Source organism: Macaca mulatta, chromosome 1 (genome assembly GCF_049350105.2).
Source record: "Macaca mulatta isolate MMU2019108-1 chromosome 1, T2T-MMU8v2.0, whole genome shotgun sequence".
Lineage (NCBI taxonomy): Eukaryota > Metazoa > Chordata > Mammalia > Primates > Cercopithecidae > Macaca > Macaca mulatta.
Window position 1 is genome coordinate 218,900,392 of NC_133406.1, and position 18,351 is coordinate 218,918,742.

General features: G+C 44.8%; 2 long non-coding RNA genes across 2 annotated transcripts; one reads left to right on the forward strand and one right to left on the reverse strand.

The window, feature by feature from the left end:
• Window positions 1–10,268: 10,268 nt before the first annotated feature.
• Window positions 10,269–13,158, forward strand: LOC144335427 (uncharacterized). The gene is made up of 2 exons (XR_013406282.1): window positions 10,269–10,903; window positions 12,320–13,158. It is a non-coding gene; the product is annotated as an uncharacterized LOC144335427 (long non-coding RNA).
• Window positions 12,406–16,744, reverse strand: LOC144335431 (uncharacterized). The gene is made up of 2 exons (XR_013406284.1): window positions 16,641–16,744; window positions 12,406–15,876 (listed from the first exon to the last, which is right to left on the reverse strand). It is a non-coding gene; the product is annotated as an uncharacterized LOC144335431 (long non-coding RNA).
• Between the last annotated feature and the right edge of the window lie 1,607 nt (window positions 16,745–18,351).

Genomic DNA, 18,351 nt, shown 5'->3' on the forward strand with positions numbered 1-18,351 from the left:
GCTTCATCACTATTTGACAGGTGAGACTGAGGCCTACAGAAGGGAAGAGACTTGCCCAAGATCGGAGCCTAAGGCTTCAGCACCTGGTCAGGATGGAATATGTCACCAGAGGCCCTCCTCAGTCCCACAGATCCTCCACTTCCCTCACTCCACTACTGGCGTAGACCTACCCTTGGTGCTTGCTCGCCAAAGGGCTTCAGAGCCTTGAGCCCACCCCTCCCCACACAGGAGCAAGAAATCTGTCTCTGGCTGAGCTAAGCTGGACTCTGTCACTCTGCTGGAGAATTACACATCGCTCTACAGCTTTCTCTTTAAGGCAGGGGATGAGAAAGCTTGGAGTCACATTGCTAGAGCTGACAAAGCCATAGCTGGAAACAGCAGCCCTCCCCCAACCCCTTTCCCTGGCTGGCGTGGCAGAAGAACTTTAGGCCCAGTTCCAGGCCTGTCAGATTGGCTGTCAGGTGCCTGCCTGCAGCAGGAAGGGGCTGACAATCCAGTCCAAATCCCTTCTGAGTTGTTCCCACACCTGGCTCTAGAGCATCTTGCCTGAACCAAGGTATAGATGAGTTGACGAGTCCTTTTCCCCTTCAGTTCAGCCAAACGGAGGTATTTTTCAAAAACATCTTTTACTAGGAAATTGAAGGAAAACAAACAGATCGTAAGTACACAGCAACAAGCAGATTCCTAAGCAGGACTTTAACCAGCACCTAACCAGAGCCCTATAGATGCTTGCGTCTCCCTTCTCTCCTCATGAAGCCTCTTTCTAGGCATCAGAAGACCTGGGGTCTCATTCCTCATTGCTGGCAGCCTGAGGAATCTGAAGCAAGTTCATAAACCTCCTAACCTCATCTGTAAAGTAGAAATGAAGATACCGCAGGGCCAGGACTGGACCCAGTTCTAATTCTAAAGCCTCTATTCTACACAGCCTTCCTGACCCCACACTTCCACCATTATGGTTGCTGGAGGTCCAAGTGAAACACTGTATGGGGAAGTGCTCTATGGACTGGGAAGGGCTATCGGGGACGCTGACGGTAGTCACTGGCCAGAACACTGGCTCTTTCCTTAAGAGTGAGGGAAATATGTATTGGGCATGTGAAGGATGGCATTCCAGGCTCCTGGTCTCATCAGGTTGTGACACTAGAATTTGCTTGCTGGGTCTCTCTTCTCCCATCTCTCCTCCTCCTTCCTTCCAGCACCTCCTGCAACCTGGGCCTCCTCCCCCATCCCCTTCTTGGACAGCGGCTGGAGCCACCTGGGAAGCTTCAAGAATGGCTGATGGTTATCATAGCCAGGACAGGGCGAGCTGCTGCCCCTCTGATTCATCATAGAGCTGGAGTGGATCCAGAGAAGTGACCAAGAGGATCCGGGGCTGCTGCTCTGAATTCAGACAGCTTCAATGGGGAAAGAGGCAGGCTGAGAGGAGCGGCTCAATCCCGCAATCAGAAGGGTGTGAGGAAAAGGGACTTGAGACTTGCTCTCCAGAACAACAGGAAATAGTGTGGCAGGAAAAGCCTGAGAGCTGAGGTTGCACAGCTTCCCCATCTGTCCCATCTCAAAGAACTCCTGTGAGAACTGAACCACAATGCAGGTCGGCATCCAATGAATAGTTCCCTCTCCCATTCCCTTCACTTCTGACCTGGGACACACACATTCACCCTTCCCACCTGGGCAAGTCAGCACAGCCAGATGCTGCGTGACAACCCTCTACACACCCTGACCCTCTCATCTCAGAATCTAGGATACACTCAATGTGGGTGTGATTCCTCGTCCCCAAGCTGCTCAGGTGCCCATTTCCAACCACAGCAGGCTTCAGTTTGATAGGGGGACCCCAGTATGGCAAGGGGAAAAGCTGGTTACTCCCCTCCACTGTGCCCTCAAGGGTCACAGCTCTGTACAGCTCACCCACTGAAGCAGCCACTTGCTGGCAAGCAAGAGATTCTCAACCTTTAACCTATGTCCCCTGCCTTTGAGAGACAAACCCCTGCTTTGTTAAATCTGTCATTTCAAAATAAATCTTGTGACTAAAAACAAATCAACACAATAGTGATTTTAAAATAAGCATTTTTTTTCTATTATTCTCATCTGATAAAATAAGCATTTCAAATTCTACACATCATTTGTCCACCAGCTATTCTGTTACTGCGCCCAAGGGGAGCTGGTAGTACAAGTTCTAGAGTCAGAAGTTCAAGGCTGGCCAGCTTGTTCAAGTTCAAGGTGCAGTGGCTCATGCCTGTAGTCCCAGCACTTTGGGAGGCTGAGGCAGGCAGATCACGAAATCAGGAGTTCGAGACCAACCTAGCCAACATGGTGAAACCCCGTCTCTACTAAAAATACAAAAAATTAGCCGGGCATGGTGGCACAGGCCTGTAATCCCAGATGCTTGGGAGGCTGAGGCAGGAGAATCGCTTGAACTGGAGAAACAGAGGTTGCAGTGAGCTGAGACCACACCAACGCACTCCAGCCTAGGCAACAGGGCAAGACTCAGCCTCAAGAAGGAAAAAAAAAAAAAGTTCAAGGCTACAGTGAGCTATGATTGCACACTACACTTCAGCCTGGATGACAGAGTGAGAATCTGTCTTTATAATTTTTTTAATTTTATTTTAAAGTAGAGACAGGGTTTCACCATGTTGGCCAGGATGGTCTAACAGGTGTGAGCCATCGTGCCCAGCCACACCTTACCACTTTTCTATAGAAATAAATACTGAACACCACTTTTAACTGCCAGTTGACTACTTTCAACTTAAGTAAACTAATAATTTAGTTATTGACATGTAAGAGGCTTAATGTCAACTCTATTCTAGAAATTTTTACATTTTCTGTAAAGAAGTTAGCCACAACATCCCACCAATAGCACCAGTTACAAGAAAAAAAGCTCAGAACATTCTCAAAAATAATTTTTTTTTGAAGTTGTGGAGTCAAATAACTCCAGCTCTACCACGGACTGGCTGTGAACCTTGGGCAAGTCATTAACTTGTTTCCTCAGTTATAAACTGAGAATGAAAAGAGTAGCCATCTCACAGGGCTATCATGAAGATACAGCATGTAAAACCCTTAGCACATTGCTGGTCACAAAGCCAGGGCTCAGTCATTAGCTATTACTGCTTTTAACATCAGAGAATGTTCCTGCCCCCACTTCCAATTCTGAGAATCCTGAGCCAGTAGATGTTTAAGAGTAGGCTCCCCAAGACTTCAGTTGGGCAGAGAACACATTTTACAGAAAAAAAGGGCTGATGCTCCTTTGACAGACCTGTGCTTCCCGAGGTACAAGCCATATGGTGTCATACATACTACTGCTTATACATTCATACCCCCCATTAAACTGTGAGCACCTTCAGGGTGGGATCTGGAACTTCTATTTCATATTGAGGGTGGGAAGGATGCACTGAATGTCAAATGAACTGAGACATGCATGTTAGGGGAGAAAACATAACCATCTACTGACCATCAGAGAGGTACAAGATAGACTGACTCTCTGATGAATGGCCACACAGGAGTGGGCTCCAGCCCTTTTCTAAAATGCTACAGGTCTATGACTGTTACTCTGGACTCCTCTCCATAATAAACAAGTCCAGGGAACAGATTAAACTATCTCTACCCACTACTATCCCTGAACTTCAAGGCCCCTTAATGCCCCTTTCAGGGCCCCAGAAAAGAGCCTCAGCCTGGGTCCACAACCCATGGTCCCTGTGCAAGGCCTCCCTGGAGGGCCAGCCCACACGGCTTTGTTATAGATGACGTCCTGGACAGCTATCTGACCCACTGTCTTCTAGTCTCCTCATCTCCAAGTTCCTGAAGCCCTAGCCAAAGACAACAGTGTGGACTTGTTTTTTCGGGGCCCAAAGTAGAAGGCTTCTCAGCACCTGGGAGCAGCTGGAAGTTGGAACTCAGGACTCATCGCTGCTGGTCTCCCCATCCTGTGCCAAGTGCATCTGTAAACAAGCCTTCTCAGTGGCTCCCTGCAGCTGCTCCCCAAATGGGTCAAAAGAAGAGAAACAGGCTAGAATCAGGGCAGCCCATAGCTTGCAAGTGAGAACTAAGCCAGGCAGGGCCTGGTCTGAAAGGTGGTCCCTGGATACAGCCAGGCCTGCACTGCTGGCCCTGTGCCCAAAGTCTCAGATGGGTTCAACATTGCCCACGACTGCTGCCCTATGCCAAGGTGTTGAGACCCCAAGAGCCATGGGGCCTGTGTCACACTGCTGTAGGTCCCACTGTTTTACAAGCTGGCGGGGAGAATGAGCTTGCTGGGGTGGAGATGCCTGGATGCTGGGCTGTTGTGCGTGATTCTGTTTGCTATAAAACAGCCAGACATTCCTAGGACCTGGAATCGCGCCGAGGCCACGGAGTTAGCCTTCCCAGCCATATATCTCCAGGCGGGGGACAGGCCTGAGACATCTGAGATAATAAAGACATGATTGTCTCAGCCCTGGGGCTTGTCTCCCCTTTGTCCCAGGGCCCAGCAGCCAGCAAAAAGTTTAAAGACATCCTCCCCCTTCTCCTGGGAAAATAAAAATGCACCAGATTCTATAGCCCCTGGGGTGAACTTCCCCAAAACCAGGCCTTGGCCCGGGATTCCTGCTCTCAGCACCCCAAAGCAGAAGGTAACTTGGAAGCACACAGCAGAGACATGAACAGCTAGAACGTAAAGACACTCACTACATGCCATTCTCGTGCACACATCTCTAATTCTCACCAGTCCTACGACACAGCAATAATTTTAGGGATAAAGAAACTAAAGCTTAGAGGTTAATAGATTTCTCCAAAGCCACAGCTATTAGATGGCACAAAGAGGTTTGAACCTAGATTCGTTTTATCCCAAAACCTGTAACTTCGGTGGTAACCTGAAAACTGCTTTTGAAAAAAATGTTCCTTCTTGGCCGGGCGTGGTGGCTCACGCCTGTAATCCCAGCACTTTGGGAGGCCAAAGTGGGCAGATCACAAGGTCAGGAGTTCGAGACCAGTCTGGCCAACATAGTGAAACCCCGTCTCTACTAAAAACACAAAAAATCAGCTGGGTGTGGTGGTGTGCACCTGTAATCCCAGTTACTCAGGAGGATGAGGCAGGAGAATCGCGTGAACCCAGGAGGCAGAGGCTGCAGTGAGCTGAGATCGTGTCATTGCACTCCAGCCCAGGCAACAGTGCAACACTCCGTCTCAAAAGAAAAAAAAAGGAAGAAAGTTCCTTCTTCCGATTTCTCAACCCCAAAAAGGGCAGGAGGACTCCCTTTAACACATGAAGGGAAAAATTTGTATGATGGAAGCAAAACCCACATTCCTTAATCTGGAACCCAAAGCAGCCTCTGCCAGGCCAGTTTCCGTAAGTCACTTCTACCTCAATCTGAGCAATAGCCTGTCCCAAGGGTATGTGGCTTCATGGAGGGAAACAGGGACCTGAGACGTGCTAAGGATGAAATCCCTACATACTTCCAAGGATGACTCTTACCCACTTTATGAATGAATAGAAGGCCAGTTCTAGCCTTCTTAACCACAGAAAAGGGAGAAGAGGCACCACCCACACAAAAGTAAGGTGTTTGAGTAGAGGGAACACTGGATTCAGAACCAAAAGACTCCAGTTCAATCTGTAAAATCTTGTAGAAACTCAACTCTAAGCCAGTTTTCTCATTTATAAAATAAACACCTGTTTTACTTGCCTCACAGTCTTTTATGAAGATGAACATGAAAGCATTTTTTCAGCAGCCTTATAAATAGAATGTATTACAACCCGTGCAAGCTTTTTCCCTGTTGCCTTCTTTTGCATTCCTGACTCCCCTCTTTTCTCCCTTTCTTCTGTTCATACAACTGAACTATGTGCTCAACAGCATGCTAGACAGCGAGGCTCAACCACAGGTTAAGAGAGTAGAGACATTAAGAAAATCAGATAGTGTCAGACCAGAGCCACTTGGTTCCCAATGAACAAGAACCAGACCTGCTGAGGCCCAGGAACTGACCTCAGTCATATACTTCTGTCTTAAGTTTCAGGCCTGCCCACGACCCTCTCAGTCTGGTTGCAGGGCCTCAGGACTAGAGGTTTATTGTCTTCCTAAGTCAAACATTCATTGCTGGACCACATGATCTTTTTCAAGGCTACTTCCAGCCCACCAATTTGCCCCTAACTCATCTGCTTTTTCTATCCTCAATTCACTGGCCTCTACAAACCAGGCAGCCTCAACTCCATTAGAAACACAACTGCCCTCCTTGGCAGCAAAAGGGGACTGAGAGAAACCAAGAGCAGGAAGTCCTCCTAAATGGCCCAGGGAAAAGGTGAACCTTCCACTGACTTACCCATTCTGGCGACATAGACTCAGAACTCTGTAAGAAGGGAGAGGTCATCTGGTATAACAGTCCCAATGGTTGCCCTCAAAAGTTCTCTGCTTGTACCTATTTCAAACAACCTAAACAGCCCTAAAATCGACCAATTTTCTCCAAGCACCATCCCACACACAGACATTTCACTATTCCCTGACAGTCTAAGTTTAATTCTGCTTGTAGGGATGGAATGTATCTGTCTAAAACAGAGGGTGTCTGGGTCTGCAAGTTCCCCAACAACAGACTCTACACCAAGGCTTGACTCACGACCCAATTTAAAAAAAAATAAAAATAAAACAAACAAGGAGAATGAAGACTGATACTTGGCTGAAGGTTAACTGAAAGGTAATTTCACGACCATCAAGCACACTGGGGTCTAGGGAATTGGCAGCAATTATTTTAAGAAATGAGAAGCAAGATCATCAGCTTTGGAGTGCAGTAATGTTTCTGTATCGGCACAGGCTGCAGGTATGGGGTGATGACATTCTGTGGGCAGTGGGCTCTTTTCCCAGCAATGTGGGAGCCTGTATTTTCCTCTCACGGACAATTAGAAAGAAGCTTAAGAAACCTTGCTAAGTTCCAGGTGCACAACCAGCGACTCTTTTCTTGCTGTTTCTCTGCCATCTAGTGGCTGCTCTGGATCATTACAGGCCCACCTCACAGTCATTTTCCTTGGTCCTTCCAGTAACTTCCTAAATGATGATACCACTTAGACAGCTAGGTATACTGGTGAGTGCTTTACCTATATTATTGCTAGTCTTCACAACAGTGCAAGGTACGTTATTAATTCTATTTTTCAAACGAGAAAGCCAAGGCTTATAGAAGTCACTTGTCCAGGATTACAGAGGCTCAGTAGAAAATGTGACACCAAAGTCCATCCTCATGCTGTTGTATCACTCCTCCTGAAGGAACAGAAGGCCCCGAAACTAAACATAATTTCAATTCTTCCAGAAATCTCTACATGCTCCAAGCTCCTCACGGCTAGCTACGATCTTGGTCAAGTAGATGGCACCACTGCCTCCTCTAGCCCCACAATGCATTGGACACTACACTGGGAACTGGGCAAATCACCCCACTCCATTTGCTTCATCTGAAAACTGAGAGACTACGTAAAAATGTGTACACAATGTTCATTGTAACCTAAAGTGGAAATAACTCACGTGTCCATCATTTGATGGAATGAATAAGCCAAATGTGGTATCTCCATACAATGGAATACTATTCAGCCATAAAAAGGAATGAAGTAATGACACATGCTACCATACGGATGAACCTTGAAACATGCTAAGTGAAACAGTTGGTTAAAAAAGACTACATATTATAATTATACGAACTATCCATAATGGGCAAATCTACAGTGACAGGAAGTGGTTCAGCAGTTGTTTAGGGCTGGGCAGATGGGACAGAAAGTTTCAGGGGATGATAGCTAAAGGGTATAGAGTTTTTGAAGGAAAGAGAAAGTTCTAAAATTTGTCAGGTGATAGTTGCACAACTTTGTGAATAAACTAAAAACCACTGACTTGTACACTTTAAATAAGTGAATTGTTTGGTACAGGACTTATATCTCAATAAAGCTGTTACACTCACCTCACCCTGCCAAAATTGAGAGGGCTGGTCTAAGTAACCTCTAAAAGTCCTTCCCACAGTCTTTTTAAAGCTGAGAGACTCACCTATCATTATCATTCCCATCGCTGATAACTTGGCCTGAACCAAGTTCAATTAACTTGAACCAAGTAAGACTATAATATCCTCAAAGCAACTAAAATCGAGAATAAACAAACATAATCTGAATCTTCTAGCTCTTTAAAATACTTACGGTTCTATGATATATACAAAACCTAGATTTTGAGGAGTTTTATTTCCTTATAGTCTTTTAAGACTTTCAAGGATCTCGTTTTTTAAATCCCAGAAGTGTAAGTAATCAGACCTGATGGGACTGTGGAGTCCCCTACTTTTTCTCTACAGCACTTAACACCATCTCTGACATACACATTTTTTTCATCTGTCTGCCTCCCCCTACGAGAATGTAAGTTCCACCAGTGTAAGAATTTTGTCTTGGTCATCCTGCTGCATCATGAGAGTTACTGATTTGGTTTGGCTGTGTCCCCACCCAAATCTCATCTTGAATTATAGTTCCCATAATCCCCATATCCCCACGTGTCATGGGAGGGACTTGGAGGGAGGTAACTGAATCACGAGGGTGGTTACCTCCATGCTGTTCTTGTGATAATGAGTTCTCACAAGATCTGATGGTTTTATAAGGGGTTTCCCCCACCCCACCCCCAACTTTGCTCTGCACTTCTCTCTCCTGCCGCCATGTGAAGAAGGACGTGTTTGCTTCCCCTTCCGCCATGACTGTAAGTTTCCTGAGGCCTCCCCAGCCATGCTGAACTGTGAATCAATTAAACCTCTTTTCCTTTATAAATTACCCAGTCTTTGGTATGTCTTTATAAGGAGCGTTGAGAACACACTAATACAGGTACTAAGCAGATGTTTGTTAAATAAACGAATTTATGGACAAATGAATGAACTGCATTGCTAGTGTTATGTAGGGAAAGATACAGTTCCTTTAGATCTATACCAGGTATACCACTAAGGCATACCAAAGAAAAATGTTGCTTGTTAAGAAATATGGCTGTAAATCACTGTAGGCAGTGACTGAATGTGGCAAAATAAGTCTACTGACAGACAATTAGATGCGTTCCCAAAGTCACTTCTAGTCACCCTCAATCAGGCAAATCACACTTTGTTTCTTCCTTTTATTACTATTATTCCCAGAGGTGCATCAGACCCCACCACTGACCCCATGGGGAAGCACCATTAGCTACTCCAAGAGCTCTATGAGCTAAAAAGGCACTGGTTACAACTCTCAACCCCAAGGTCATGATTCACAGATCACTGGTTACTACGTGGTAACAATTCCTTAGAACCTCTATCAGAAGAGAGCAGGATCAGGCTGGCATAAAAGTACACTGGCCTAAAAACAGAGGCCTGGAGTTTAGTCACCAAACAGCTGTGCAACTCTAAGCAAATTGTTTTCCTTCCCAGCGACCATACCCTTATTTTAAAATGTAATTAATTACCACCCTTGGCCTACTCACCTCACAGACTGTGGGGATAAACTGAAAGAATGTGACACACTGTGCAAATGTAAAATCTTGGTCATTATTTTCAGGGAGGAAACACAGGTCTCACCACATTTCAGCACTAGCTGGGGTCTTATCCAGAAAGAAAATACTGCTGGGAGGCCGGGCGCAGTGGCTCAAGCCTGTAATCCCAGCACTTTGGGAGGCCGAGACGGGCGGATCACGAGGTCAGGAGATCGAGACCATCCTGGCTAACACGGTGAAACCCCGTCTCTACTAAAAAAAATACAAAAAACTAGCCGGGCGAGGCGGCGGGCGCCTGTAGTCCCAGCGACTCGGGAGGCTGAGGCAGGAGAATGGTGTGAACCCGGGAGGCGGAGCTTGCAGTGAGCTGAGATCCGGCCACTGTACTCCAGCCTGGGCGACAGAGTGAGACTCCGTCTCAAAAAAAAAAAAAGAAAATACTGCTGGGATTGCTTGACAGGTTTTTTGAACTACATTCCTACCCATCTGAACTATTCAACACAGACTACATGAAATGCTCAATTCAAACATATGTGCAATGTGCGCTAGCTCTGTAAGTCTCAAGATCTCTAAGCAGCAAGCTTCCCTCAAGATAATCATACAACAGCTAACAAAAATAACCAAACACTGTACTAGGCAATTTACGCACATGAACTTGTCTAATCCTCACGAAACCCCGTGAGGTGGTATTGCTACTATCCTCACAAGAAAAACATCCAAGTTAAATATCTTGCCCAGTATCACACAGTCAGTAAACAGTGAACCCAAGATTCAAAACCAGGCAGTCTGGCTCTAGAGTCTACGTTTTTAATACTACTCTATACTGCCTCCTACAAAACAGACAAGATATAGACAAGCATTCCTGAAATGAATAAATGCCTAAACAAAAGTAAATCACAGTGACGAATTACCATTTTGTACCCACTAACATTATAAAATTGGCTGTTCTTCTATGAGAACTCCCTATCATACAAAGCTTTGTCTATCCTTTTGCCTGAGTGCTTATTGGAGAAGAGTACCTTATCCCTAAATCCTAATGACAAATCTGCAAAAGGTAAGCAGGCATAATTGGCTTGATTTTACAGATGTGTAAATCAAGACTCAAAAACTAAAGCAGTTTGCCCAAACAGAACTGGTCATTAACAGAGCCAGATTCAAAGTTAAGTCCTTCTACTCCAAAATATATGTGCTTTTCCTACTATTTAATACTGTTTTTCTCTTTAAAATCAAAAGGTTCTACATAGAACTGGCACTAGAATGATTCCTGAAACAAGAACAACAGGAAATATGCTATTTTACATAAACTGTAATGAAGAATGCCAGGATACTTACAAGAAGGGAGACAGTTAAGTCTGTATAAAGGGAGCTAATTTTACCACTGAGTTATATTTATGCTTGGATCCTACTGGTACTCCCAAAAGGAAGTGATCCATAAGGCAGAAAAATATGCTGTCTGTGGCTGTTTAAGAAGCCGTATTTGGCCAGGCCCAGTGGCTCACGCCTGTAATCCCAGCACTTTGTGAGGTCAAGGCAGGAGGATCATCTGAGGTTGGGAGTTCGAGACCAGCCTGACCAACATGGAGAAGCCCCCATCTCTACCAAAAATACCAAGAGATTAGATGGGCGTGGTGGCACATGCCTGTAATCCCAGCTACTCAGGAGGCTGAGGCAGGAGAACTGCTTGAACCCGGGAGGTGGAGGTTGCGGTGAGCCGAGATCATGCCATTACACTCCAGCCTGGGCAACAAGAGCATAACTTCATATCAAAAAAAAAAAAAAAAAAAAAAAAAGCAGCAGTAGCCATATTTATCCTATAAACAAAAACCAACTCAGTCTTTACTGGTTACTGCTATACGTATTTTTTAAAAACACTACAGACTGAACCAAACTTAGAATCTCTCAACTATATCAGTAAAAATCTAGACTCATCAAAGATGATCCCTATATGGATAATAATCACAAATTTTTTTTTTTTTTTTTTGAGACGGAGTCTCGCTCTGTCGCCCAGGCTAGAGTGCAGTGGCCGCATCTCAGCTCACTGCAAGCTCCGCCTCCCGAGTTTACACCGTTCTCCTGCCTCAGCCTCCCAAGTAGCTGGGACTACAGGCGCCCGCCACCTCGCCCAGCTAGTTTTTTGTATTTTTTAGTAGAGACGGGGTTTCACCATGTTAGCCAGGATGGTCTCTATCTCCTGACCTCGTGATCCGCCCATCTCGGCCTCCCAAAGTGCTGGGATTACAGGCTTGAGCCACCGCGCCCGGCCATAATCAAACAAAATTCTTAAAGACTCACTAGTCTACTTGTATATTTAGTATACAGGTTTTTTGTTTTTTTTTTTGAGACGGAGACTCGCTGTGTCACCCAGGCCGGAGTGCAGTGGCGCGATCTCGGCTCATTGCAAGCTCCGCCTCCCGGGTTTACGCCATTCTCCTGCCTCAGCCTCCGAGTAGCTAGGACTACAGGCGCCCGCCAGCACGCCCGGCTAGGTTTTTTTTTTGTATTTTTAGTAGAGACGGGGTTTCACCATGTTAGCCAGGATGGTCTCGATCTCCTGACCTCGTGATCCACCCGCCTCGGCCTCCCAAAGTGCTGGGATTACAGGCTTGAGCCACCGCGCCCGGCCATAATCAAACAAAATTCTTAAAGACTCACTAGTCTACTTGTATATTTAGTATACAGGTTTTATAGATTTTTGTTAACTACCTGCTAGCAAAAAATCCTGAAACATAAGAGGCTACAGAAACGATCCTGCACTGGTGGTGGTCAAATTCCTTGGCAATACCTTAGAGGTTACTAGGGCTGCACAAAGTTTATCTCTGTGACAAGGAGGCGGTGGGAAGAGCAAAACTGCTGGGCCTGCCTTGACTACAGCATCTCTGTTTCATACACCTTTTCTGTTTCTATAGTGGGGCTCTATATAAGCTTTTGTTTAGGAAAAGGAAGACACAAACCAAAAAGAAAGACTACTGAAAAAAAGACACAAACCAAAAAGGAACAGAAACTCATTTTATTGAGATGAGGAAACCAAGGCCCAAAAAGGTATAGCAACTTGCCCAAGGAAACTCTGATACCTCAATTAGAACCTGGGTCTTCAACTCCCAAATGAGAGCTCTTTCCAACAGTGTTATTACTACCATGGGAGAAATGAAGATATAATATCAAGCACCATAATGCAAGCTAGGAGCAAAAACGTGACTTGATTCATCATGCTGTATGTACCAGAGTTCACAGAGTTTTCTAACAGCAGAGGAGATAATCACAAACTCAGCACCCTCCAGTAAAGTCATTCTTACACGAAGCCAGTGAATAATTCACAGGTGCCCGCCCACCCTTCAACAAGCTGCCAAGGGATGGATCTAACTGCTTAACACCAATAATTCCAATACAACTGTGAAATCCTCAAGTTATGGAGAAAAAGGAACATTTCTTTAATAGCTTCAGAATCAAGACAAAAAAATTCCTCTCCCATCAGACTAATGCAAACCTTACAAAGGAGGGCTAAGAAGTTGGCACTGGGGCCCCATAGTGGGTCTGGAACTCCATACACGTTTCCAGCCCTATCAGAGTTGGTCAGAGGTGAAATTAAAAGCCTTACCCTACTCCTGGCAATGAGTATGAGGAGGAAGTCCCTCACTGATACAGCAGCCTCAGACCCAGAAGTCAACAGGGTTTTCTGGTTCTGATTTGATGTGAGCCAAAATGATGACAGTGATGATGACAGCTGCTATCTACCCCATTCACAGATGAGTACCTTCTACTTGCCAGGCACTGTGCTAAGAGCTTCACATATAGCAATTCATGTAGTTCTCACAACTCTTGGGCAAAGTACAGCTATTTCCATTCACAGAGAATGCAACACTCACAGCATTTAAGTTACTTGCCTGAAGACATAGATCAAGTTAGTGGCAGAGCCAAACTCAAATCCAAAGCCTATGCATGTACTTTGCACAACACCAACGCCAAGTTGTTTCGCCTCAGTTTTGCCATTTGACAAATGACATCATCCATCCCTGCCTCTTATACAGAGTTGTAACTGAGGTCAAGTGAAATCAATAACACAAACATGATTTGAAGTTTAGGAGTTTACTACTTAAACTCAAAAACTGCATGAGGATCCCTGACCACTTGCGAAGATGTAGCCAGAGCCCCAGTCATCTCCCTATGCTTGGGTCAAGCGAATGAAAGAAGAGAGCCAGGTTGCAGAGCTGGCTCCTAGCCCTCCTCAGACCTTGGGTATTCACTAAGGAGGAACTTTCTCACCAAACAAACCCTGCTCTTCCCAACTCACAGGCCTACTATAATTTTAAAAAAAAAAAAAAAAAAAAAAAAAAAAGGTCAACTGAGCAGACTCTAGAGACAGACTACTTAAATTCAAATCCCAGCTCCCTCACTTACTAGCTCTGAATTCTTGGACAAGTTTCGTATCATAACATGCCTCAGTTTCCACATATGAAAAAACGGGGGATTGCTGAGAAGACCGAGTTACTTCACACAAGGGCTTCAAAGAGTCATGTACAGAATAAACACTCAAATTTTTAAAAGGACCAAATGACACAATGGGCAAAGGCACCCTACAATCCTCTAAAGTTACACCTTTAGATCCTCTAAAGGAAGATGTCATTCTCTCATGCTACAACCAATCCTAAAGTCACCTCCCACAAAAAGTTCCTACCCAACAAACCTACCCTTACAGATGAAGCCTTTTATGCTGCTTTGCTTGTCCTGTGCACTATATGATGCTTGAACTACAATTTCCAGCTTTGTAATTAGTCACATACATTTTATTTCCACATAAGATATGTAATGAATAAGCACACAGGTTCCAAAATCAGACAGATACGATCTCCAACTCTGGCTACAGACACCAAGCGATGATGTCTCAGAGTCCTACTCCATAAAAAGAAGATACCTGTACTATCAACCTCAGAGCTGTTGTGAGTAACAGGTGTGATAACACCATGTGCTTAACACAATGCAAAGCACACAGTAAGAGTTCAATTAACAAAGCTGTTATTTCGCCAGAGTATGTCCCCATTTCTTTTGTGATCTTTAGCAGTTAGGGCAGAGCCCTCCTGGATGTGATTAATATTCCTTCCTTAATGCACTAATTTACTTACGGGGGCCTTGAGGCTACCGTTCTTCCTACTGCACCTGTCCCTATGCGGTGGTGAAACAGAGCCCCCAGCCACTCTGCAAACATGCCTGGGCCCTCCTTTGTTCACATTCCCTCCACTCAGAAATCCACACCTGGCCGGGCACGGTGGCTCATGTAATCCAGCACTCTGGGAGGCCGAGGTGGGTGATCAGCTCAGGAGTTCAAGACCAGCCTGGGTAACATGGCAAAACCCCATCTCTACAAAAAAACAAAAAGTAGCCAGGCATGGCGTCACACACCTGTAGTACCTTCTACTTGGGAGGCTGAGGTGGGAGGATCGTTTGAGCTGGGGAGGTCGAGGATGCAGTGACCCAAGACCACAACGCTGCACTCAGCCTGGGTGACAGAGTGAGACCCTGTCTCCAAAAAATAAATAAGTTGTAATGACCTATAGCCCAGAAATACTCTAAAATTCATGTTTGACATAAATAAATCCTCAAGAAATCATCTCGTCATGGGTTTCAAACCAATAGCGCATTAGTCTGATGGGCTTTAAAGAAATGATGCCTCCAAAAAATTATTTTTTATGAAAATTTAAATGGTGCTCAGATCCTATTTCAAAACAATATGGCCCTAAGCACTGTTTTCCTTTTTTAAAAATAAGCTTCTTAGGTAACATTACACAGAACCCTTTTAACTTTTGAAAGTTTCAAAAAGGTTCTATCACCAAGGTGTGCACTGGTCCCTAAACATTGCTAATCAAAGTTCTATCTGGGACTCTTTTAGAAATTAGATTGATTCTCAGGTCCCATCACAAACTTACAGATTCAGAATCTCAGGAGCATTTTTTTTAGCCTTCCCATCTAATTGTTGACCAACCAGGAACGTGAACTGCATTTAAAACCTCAACAATAAGTATGCAATTTTACAGATAGAGGCCAGAAACATGGAAGCTACCTGCCACAGGGCATGTTGTTAGGAGCAATAATGCAAACTTCATCAAAATAAAAAGATGCTTGTTCAAAATGTAGGCGCCTAGTCTCTACCCCTAAAGATTGAGAGTAAATCCTACAGGGTCCAGGAATCCTGATGACTTGAGATAAGCGGCCCACAGTTCACACCAAGAAAAGTACTGCTCTGCGGGATACATCAGAGCAAACAGAACGGTTATGATGCTGTGCTCTATTTTAATAGCGTTAAGAAAATGCTATGCTTACCTTTGCCTTGAAAATATGTCACTTCTTCTTTTTTTTTTTGAGACGGAGTCTCGCTCTGTCACCCAGGCTGGAGTGCAGTGGCCGATCTCAGCTCACTGCAAGCTCCACCTCCCGGGTTTACGCCATTCTCCTGCCTCAGCCTCCCGAGTAGCTGGGACTACAGGCGCCCGCCACCTCGCCCGGCTAGTTTTTTGTATTTTTTAGTAGAGACGGGGTTTCACTGTGTTAGCCAGGATGGTCTCCATCTCCTGACCTCGTGATCCACCCATCTCGGCCTCCCAAAGTGCTGGGATTACAGGCTTGAGCCACCGCGCCCAGCCAAAAATCTGTCACTTCTACTTCAGAGAAGGAATGCATGGTGGACCCAAAATCCATTGAGCATTTATTTGCTTTTGGGGAAATCACCTATGAGACTATGATACTGCATTAAAATCAGGGCTTTCCTCCCATCTTGACCCCACTAATCAGCAATGTGCTTTTAAACCTCCCACTGTACTCCTTTATTAGATATATTTCACATTTTTCTACAACGCAGGGCTTTAATGACTCATTGGATATGCTTCTAAGAGGCAAGTGTCTAACTTCACAGAAGTGTAACTGTTCTGTCACAAGTTAGTTCTAATGCACAAATTACCTGATGGCAGCAAAACAAGACATATACAGAGATTCTAAGAGAAACTAGGTAGAGCCACAAGAAGGCAGTACTTGACTTTGACAGGGGGACTTAAGAATACACATTTCAGGGCAGGCGCAGTGGCTCACACCTGTAATCCCAGCACTTCGGGAGGCCGAGGCGGGCGGATCACTTGAGGTCAGGAGTTCGAGACCAGCCTGGCCAACATGGTGAAACCCCATCTCAACTAAAAATACAAAAATTAGCCAGGCATGGTAGCTCATGCCTGTAGTCCCAGCTACTTGGGAGGCAGGCTGAGGCATGAGAACTGCCTGAAATCAGGAGGCAGAGACTGCAGTCCTGGGCAACAGAGTAAGACCCAGTCTCAAAAAAAAAAAAAAAAAAAGAATACAGATTTAAGAGGTAAACTGGACCTAACACAGCACTGTAAGTACTACAAAACGAAAGGCCAGGAATGCAGGTTTCACACCCAGCTCTGCTACCATACAGCTGTGTAGTGACAGGAAAAAGTCATTTAAATGTCCTCACCTTTCCTCACCATGTGCAAGATGCAGGGATTTAAATTAGCTAGTCTCAATTCTGTGATTGTGACATATGAACTATGAACTAAAAAGGATTACAAAATTGTTCCCCACGCAGTTCTCCATCTTAGCCTATTTTAAATCCCACTATCTAAATAAATACAATGTAGAATAACAATCATGTCAATACAACATGGTGTATGAACTGTCCAAGTTGTGCACTGCACAAATAAATCTGTGTATTTACTCTAACAGTTCTAGCAGGTAGCAACCAAATGCCTTGTTCTTCAAAAAATAAAATCACTAAATTATTACAAGTCGTTCACCAAGTGTCTTTGGAAGGGCCTTTGCACAAAGGTTGTGTGTGGCCTGGGCAGTGGCCCAGATACCCATCGGGGTTCCAACTGACCACCCACACCACAACGCAGGCACACAGAATATAGTCAGTGGATGGAGCACCGTGTAGGCCATTAAGACCAAAGTCCTTACCTCTGCCTGCTTACATCTCTGCACTGCTTGAGACTGTCCTTCTCCAATGTCTCCAGTGCCAGGGAAGGGAACAGGTTTTTGATAAATAATGACAAATGAATGTGTGTCATGGATATGCATGCACAGATAAAACTTTTACATTACTCTCTTGAGAGCAATGCAAAGTAGAAAGAGATGACATAGTTATTCAAGAGAAAGCAGCTATCAAAATTGTAAGGGAAAGAAAATTCCAAGTAGAAGTCAGGAGACATCTGTTTTACTCTCTGTATATCCTCAGTGCCTTAATTGCTTTAAAAAACCTATTTGTTGAATTTACTACTTGACTATAAGAATGAATGAGTAGGCCGGGCGCAGTGGCTCATGCCTATAATCCCAGCACTTTGGGAGGCTCAGGAGAGCGCATCAGGAGGTCAGGAGTTTTGAGACCTGTCTTGAAACCCAGTCTCTATTAAAAATACAAAAAATTAGCCAGGGCATTGTGGCGGGCACCTGTAGTCCCAGCTACTTGGGAGGCTGAGGCAAGAGAATGGCACGAACCCAGGAGGCATAGCTTGAACTAGTGTGAACAGTGAACTGAGATGGCGCCACTGCACTCCAGCCCGGGCGACAGAGCAAGACTCTTGTCTCAAAAAAAAAAAAAAAATTAAAACTAAAATTAAAAAAAATAATAAACAAACAGCACTGACTTAGGATTGATTGGCTATATGCCATCTCTGGGCAATGGAATACGAGAAAGTGTAAATGCGCTTTCCCTTGCCCCTCTTTGGCCCACCACAAGCAAGTCCACACTCAAGCAGCCACTGCTCTCTGGAACTAGGCTCCAGAATGACAAACACGAAGCCCACCTGAGCCCAATCCGAAGGCTAGAGACAAGTTCAGCTGACTCTTGAATGAGAAAAATAAATGCTGTTTTAATAAGCTACTGTTGGCATGGTTAAATGCAACATTATTCTGGCAAGTGAATAAAATAAGGAATTTTTTT